This window comes from Myotis brandtii, unplaced genomic scaffold (genome assembly GCF_000412655.1).
Source record: "Myotis brandtii unplaced genomic scaffold, ASM41265v1 scaffold3532, whole genome shotgun sequence".
NCBI lineage: Eukaryota > Metazoa > Chordata > Mammalia > Chiroptera > Vespertilionidae > Myotis > Myotis brandtii.
In genome coordinates this window covers 54378-61335 of record NW_005363586.1, presented here as the reverse complement: position 1 = coordinate 61335, position 6958 = coordinate 54378, and the positions used below count along the sequence as shown (strand labels likewise).

The window sequence follows — 6958 nt, the reverse complement described above, 5'->3', positions numbered from 1 at the left end:
ATGTAGCCACTGGCCCCTCTGAGCTAAGGCCCAAAGGGCTGGTATTTCCCTGAGGTCCTTGTGAAGGCTGCTCATTGGTCCATAGATTTTTTTCCTTTCCTGCCCCGCCCCTAAGAATTTAACTTTCATTTTCACTCTGCTCCTCCTGCAGCTGGTTTGGAGAGTGAATTATCACCGCGTTTGCCCCTCACGCTGAAACTCCACAAGTGAGTAAGCCTTTATCCCTGGAAAAATGGGGGTGAGTTTCGCTCTGCTCTCTGTGCCTTGTCTGGGGCTGGCGCGGGGAGGGGAGGTAGGGTTTGCTAGTCTGCCAACAACTGTCTTTCATTGTTGCAGACCTCTGGGCAGGAAAAACGAATCCCCTCCCAACCCCACAACCAGAGCCTGGGGCCAAATAGTTGGGGCGGGTCCTTGGTGTCTGTCAGAGGCCAATCCAGTAGTGTCCTGAAGGTGGGGCAGGGGTGATGCCCCTGGGCGGGGGTTGGAGCCTAGCATTCCCCAGTCAGCTCTGTGGGCGGGGCTGCAGCAGAGGAATGGGGCAGGCACATCCAGGGCCACTGACTGGTTAGAGAGAGCTGCAGCCTGATCTCATAAGGAAGGGGGTGGAGCACCAATGTCACCTCCATTCCCCAGATCTCAGCCTCAGGTGAGAGTCCAACAGGCTTCCACTCCTCCTGCAGGAGAAGGATTTCCTTTGCACTTGGTCTGGGCACTTCTCAAACCTGCTTTTGTGCGGGTCATGGAGCAAGTCCTATAAGACCTTTAAGTCCCGTGCACCTGCCCTTTCAAAGAAGAATTTCCTGTACCCTACACCCCTAGGGTTCTTTGGGCACAAGCCTTATTCCTTTCTGAAGGCAGACACTCTGTGGGTTCAAGTTTCTGATGCAGGTCCCAGAGAGCCTCATGTGGGGCACAAACCCCTAAGTCCTCAAGGATGGGCTTCACATGTGTGATATCCTTCCAGCGCAGACACCACTCCTGTTCCCATATCTATCTCCCTGCCTGCTGTGCAGCCCTGGTCACTGCTTAGGTAGTGCTGGGTCAGACTCCATGTGTGAGGACTCAAGCTCCTCTGCACTTTCTTCGTCTGTGTCCTGTGGCAGCAGGTGCTCTGACCTTAGCTCCTTGTAGCCCCACCATAAAAATAAATTCTGCAGCCCCAAGGCAGAATGCATGCTGTGCTCCTCCCTCCTCTACAGGCTCCTGGTGGGTTTCAGGATTGGTTGGCCTATGGATGAGATGCAAAATAATTGGAGGTTCCTACCCCAAGTTTGGATCATGCTGGAATCATAAACCAGGGATAGATATTAAGTGATATCTACCTTGAAACAATGTCTATCCCTGATCCTGCAGCCAGAGGCTAACTGCATGTGGCCTCTGGGCTGTTTTCAGTATCTGGACCACCAGCTGGAATACACGTCTGTTCTCCTTCAGCCTCATTCCTCATCAGGTTCCCTTCATGTATGATGACCATGGCACTAGTAGACAGTGTTAGTGGGCCTAAATTCCTATCTATGCAGCCTTTATAATTTTTCCCTTCAGAGAGCAGAGCAAAGGGAATATTTACTAACTGATACTGCAGATCTTTCTTTTACCATCAAACTTTGGCAACCATCAAGACATGAATATCTACTGAGACCTTTTCGGTTCACAATTGTAAATGGAAGATTATAAGAGAGGGTTTCGCGTGCCAGCAAAAGTTACCGGTGTGCCATGTATGGCATGGGTGCCAGGGGTTGCCCACCCCTGTCCTAGACTGTAGCCACAGGGCCATACTGAGTCCAGGTGGGAGAATGAGCATCACTGTGTTACCACTCCGTGATACGCACTGGTAACTTAAGAAACATTCAAAGCTGTGAGGAAGTTTTATGTGTTTATTTAAGCCAAACTGTCCACAATGGCTGGAAGCAGATTCTCAATGGATTGAGATAATGCTCCAGAGAATGTCAGTTTTGCACCTTGTATTATACATTAGAATCAAAAGAGAAGATATAAGTGTGCTACATAAAATCCATTGGTGATAGATTGGGGAGGCTGAGGCAGAAAAAAGCAAAGAGTGGAAGGTATGCAACCTCTGGGATTGGATAAAAAGTAAAATGATAGACATAATCTTCTTTTACTTAGGTGGGTGTAGGATAGTTAATAGTCAACAATTAGCTCAATAACAATGAGGGTATTTATGGTCTCCATACAGTGGTGCATGTGCTTTGAGGGGTCCAGAAAAAAAAAAGGAAAATTAACTGGACATTCTAACTATATGTTGCAGAGGTCCTCAAACTACGGCCCTCAGGCCACATGCGGCCCGCCGAAATCATTTATCCGGCCCGCCGGGTGTTTTTCCCTCGCTGCCTGTCCTGCTTAGCAGCCGACTCATCCCGGGCCAGCAGTGCACATGTGTGGAATGTCTGAGAGATAGTGAACTGGCCCCCTGTTTAAAAAGTTTGAGGACCTTTGATATGTTATCATAGATGCAAAAGGACACTAGACAGGCTCAGTTAAAGTTAAGATTGACTTTATCACAGAAAACACCAGCCTAGGACATGACTACCCACCTAAACTGCTCTTTTAGTTTAAAAACTTTTAATTTCAGACCATTCTTTGTGGTTACTTTAGGTCTCTGAATTTGCAAGATTACCACACTGAGCTCGTCAGGTTAGCATGTGGTCCGTTTTTGTCCACACCTCTTTGAATGACCACCAGCATCATCTCCAATTTGATGGTCATTACCATCTTGTGACCTGTGAGATATAAGCTGTCAGGGTCACTTTGCTGAGCTGGAGATATAGGACAGGAGGCAGGGCATGCTGACATTGGCTGTCTTAGCTGAACTATTAGTGGCGTTCTTCACAGTGCTATGGAAGGTACTTTATTTCTGTTATCTCACCCTTTTAAGAAAACAGACTTAGTAGATGTGTGTGAAACCATCAAAGTTTATGTAAGCCTAGAGCTAGAGTACAAATTACCTTGTGAATGCCTGTAGGCATAGCAACCAAGGGCTATAAAGATACAGAGGTGGCTTATAAAAGTCACGATCCCATTATGAAAAATGAAATCTAAGCATATTAACTGGCATTTGAGGTCTATATGAAATCCTCCTAAATCCAAATGCACTTTCCATATAAGGCTAATTTTGCTATCAACAATCTGGCCTTGTAAGGAAGCCGATCTTCCACTTTATTATGGCCTCATGAGTTTTCCAGACAAGAAAAACAAAAAATTTATTAGAAGACTTATCCAATATTACCATTATAGGAAGAAAGAACCCAGGCCTGATGTTAACCTTTTGTTCTCCATAATCTAATCTAACTTCCAATCCTTTCCTCTTACCTCATCCTATATCTCACTCATCACCTGCTATCCATGTCCTTCAACTTCTTGTCCTGAAAGCTATCATCATCTCTGCCCTGGGCAACTGTAAGTGCATCCTACTCATCTTCCCAATTCCCCACTGGATCCATCGATGTGTTTATTTAAGCCAAACTGTCCACAATGGCTGGAAGCAGATTCTCAATGGATTTAAATAATGCTCCAGAGAAGGGCAGTTTTGCACCTTGGATTATACATTAGAATCAAAAGAGAAAATATAAGTGTGTTACATGAAATCCATTAGTGATAGATAGATCAGGGGTGCTGAGGCAGAAGAAAGGAAAGAGGGGAGGGTATGGAACCTCTGGGATTGGAAAAAAGTAAAATGATAGACACATTCTTCGTTTACTTAGGTGGATGTAGGATAGTTAATAGTCAACAATTAGCTCAATAACAATGAGGGTATTTATGGTCTCCATACAGTGGTGCATGTGCTTTGAGGGGTCCAGAAAAAAAAAAGGAAAATTAACTGGACATTCTAACTATATGTTGCAGAGGTCCTCAAACTACGGCCCTCAGGCCACATGCGGCCCGCCGAAATCATTTATCCGGCCCGCCGGGTGTTTTTCCCTCGCTGCCTGTCCTGCTTAGCAGCCGACTCATCCCGGGCCAGCAGTGCACATGTGTGGAATGTCTGAGAGATAGTGAACTGGCCCCCTGTTTAAAAAGTTTGAGGACCTTTGATATGTTATCATAGATGCAAAAGGACACTAGACAGGCTCAGTTAAAGTTAAGATTGACTTTATCACAGAAAACACCAGCCTAGGACATGACTACCCACCTAAACTGCTCTTTTAGTTTAAAAACTTTTAATTTCAGACCATTCTTTGTGGTTACTTTAGGTCTCTGAATTTGCAAGATTACCACACTGAGCTCGTCAGGTTAGCATGTGGTCCGTTTTTGTCCACACCTCTTTGAATGACCACCAGCATCATCTCCAATTTGATGGTCATTACCATCTTGTGACCTGTGAGATATAAGCTGTCAGGGTCACTTTGCTGAGCTGGAGATATAGGACAGGAGGCAGGGCATGCTGACATTGGCTGTCTTAGCTGAACTATTAGTGGCGTTCTTCACAGTGCTATGGAAGGTACTTTATTTCTGTAATCTCAGCCTTTTAAGAAGCCAGACTTAGTAGATGTATGTGAAACCACTAAAGTTTATGTAAGCCTAGAGCTACAGAGTGCAAATTACCTTGTGAAAGCCCATAGGCATAGCATCCAAGGGCTATAAAGATACACAGGTGGTTATAAAAGTCACAATCCCCTTATGAAAAATGAAATTTAAGCATATTAACTGGCATTTGAGGTCTATATGAAATCCTCCTAAATCCAAATGCACTTTCCATATAAGGCTAATTTTGCTATCAACAATCTGGCCTTGTAAGGAAGCCGATCTTCCACTTTATTATGGCCTCATGAGTTTTCCAGACAAGAAAAACAAAAAATTTATTAGAAGACTTATCCAATATTACCATTATAGGAAGAAAGAACCCAGGCCTGATGTTAACCTTTTGTTCTCCATAATCTAATCTAACTTCCAATCCTTTCCTCTTACCTCATCCTATATCTCACTCATCACCTGCTATCCATGTCCTTCAACTTCTTGTCCTGAAAGCTATCATCATCTCTGCCCTGGGCAACTGTAAGTGCATCCTACTCATCTTCCCAATTCCCCACTGGATCCATCGATTACTCCACAGCCCAACACTGGTGATTACTTTTGCTCTTGGCAAAGTGTTCCTAAACGTTACCTAATTCACTAAGTGCCATAGGTCACTGCAGGCTCATGTGATGCCAAAGGCCTAGCAGTTTTCTCACATGAGCCACACTGGCATTTTCCATCTCAGACAACGTGGTGCATCTTCAATGAACGGGTCATTTTCTTTACCTAATATATTCTTTTGCTCTCCCATATGCCTTATTTCCTTCATCTTCCTCAGGTTTCAGTTCAACCCTTAGGTATTTAAGTTTGAATTGCTGGACAACCCTTTATAGGTCCCAATTATTTGATTTCCCAACAACATGCACATCTCCCTAGTAGTGTTTTTCACATCAGCTTGTATATATATGACTTAATTTACTGTTACTTTCCCGGTGGATGTCAGGGTCACAGAGGTTTAAACTGTCTGTTTAAACTCATTTCTGTGTTTGTGGTTATCAGTTTAGTTGTTAGCATGTAATTCATAGTGATGTAAAATTAGTTGAATGATCTTGCCTATTATTTTGAGATTTCTTTTGCAAGACTGATATTTACTTCATCCGTGTTTCTATTTTTTCAGATATGTGACTTGTGTGATCCTATGAGTATCTTTATGCTATCTCCCTCCCCACCATCAATATGCATACACACCATTAGGCTCCTGTCAATATCCTTGGCATATTTCCAGGCAAACATGAAATTTTACTATTTATCCAACAAGACTCCCCAGAACCTCCTAAGTTACCTATTTCATCTTTGATGAACCATGTAAGGTAGGAAGGGGGACCCTGAATACATTAGAATCATTGCAACTCTGTGTATTGAAAATAAATGGTCTTTGTAAGTCACTCACTAACTTTATGTACACATCTGACAAAGGGTTTGCTCTTGCCATTTAGACAAACACATTGTCACATATTATCTATTTATATAAAAACCCTGGGTGTAACATCATGACCGAAGCTAACCAACTGGAAGGAAGTCAGTCCTGCAGGGGTTGTGTTGGAATCGGCTGCACCCTCACCGAGCTGTTTCCCACGAGGGTGGCAAAGTTTCAGGCAGGAATCCGCCCTTGGAGCATGGACACACTGAGTCCTGGGTCCTCTTAGCCAGAGCTTCGCCCTCCCCAAGTTGTTTCCTGGGAGGGTGAAGTTTGAGGCAGGAACCGGCCCTCAGAGCGTGGAGGCATATCTTCATAAAGTTTTAATACATTATATTAGAGGTCGTGGTAGTAAAGTTTTACCCACAGCATCTATAGGAATTGCTCCAAATTTACTTCTCAGTGGAAGTACCTTTCATTCCCAATATAAATTACCCATTCCACTAAATGAAACTTAAATTTCTAGACTCAATATAAACAGTGAAGTTGCTAAAACTATTAAAAAAGCCCAACCTCCCATTATTGATGAATGCATCATGGCATCCAGTCATGCTATATACGCCATAGACAGATTACTAAGAGAAATTTGTATGTTGTATTTGGTGGGAAAGTTCTTTTGGAGGGGATTTTCGACAATGTCTCAGTATTGTACTGCATGCTATGGGATTGGCCATAATACAAACGAGTTTAAAGTACTGCAGTGTTTGGGGATGTTTCAGAAAGTTGTCTCTTACAACAAATATGAGATCAGAGGATTCTGCTTATAGTGGATGGTTAGTAAAACTTGGAGATGGCAAACTTGATAGCAGTTTTCATTTAGGAATGGATATTATTGAAATCTCCTGTGAAATGATTTGTAATGTACATATTATTGAAGCTACTATTTCCAAAGCTACTATTTGGAAATACTACATCTATAGATAATATTAAAAATATATCTAAACGTGCAATTTTTTGTCCAAAAAATGAGCATGTTCAAAAATTAAATGAAGAAATTTTGGATATACTCGA

At 43.0% G+C, this 6958-nt stretch overlaps 1 protein-coding gene across 1 annotated transcript in view; it reads left to right on the top strand.

Annotated features, from left to right (window-relative positions):
* Positions 1-140: 140 nt before the first annotated feature.
* The window catches only part of LOC102256215 (tripartite motif-containing protein 5-like), a 52276-nt gene continuing 45458 nt past the window's right edge, over positions 141-6958 (top strand). Inside the window, exon 1 of the mRNA XM_014544142.1 lies at positions 141-206. The gene's annotated coding sequence lies outside the window, so the exon portion shown is untranslated. The remainder of the gene's footprint in view (positions 207-6958) is intronic.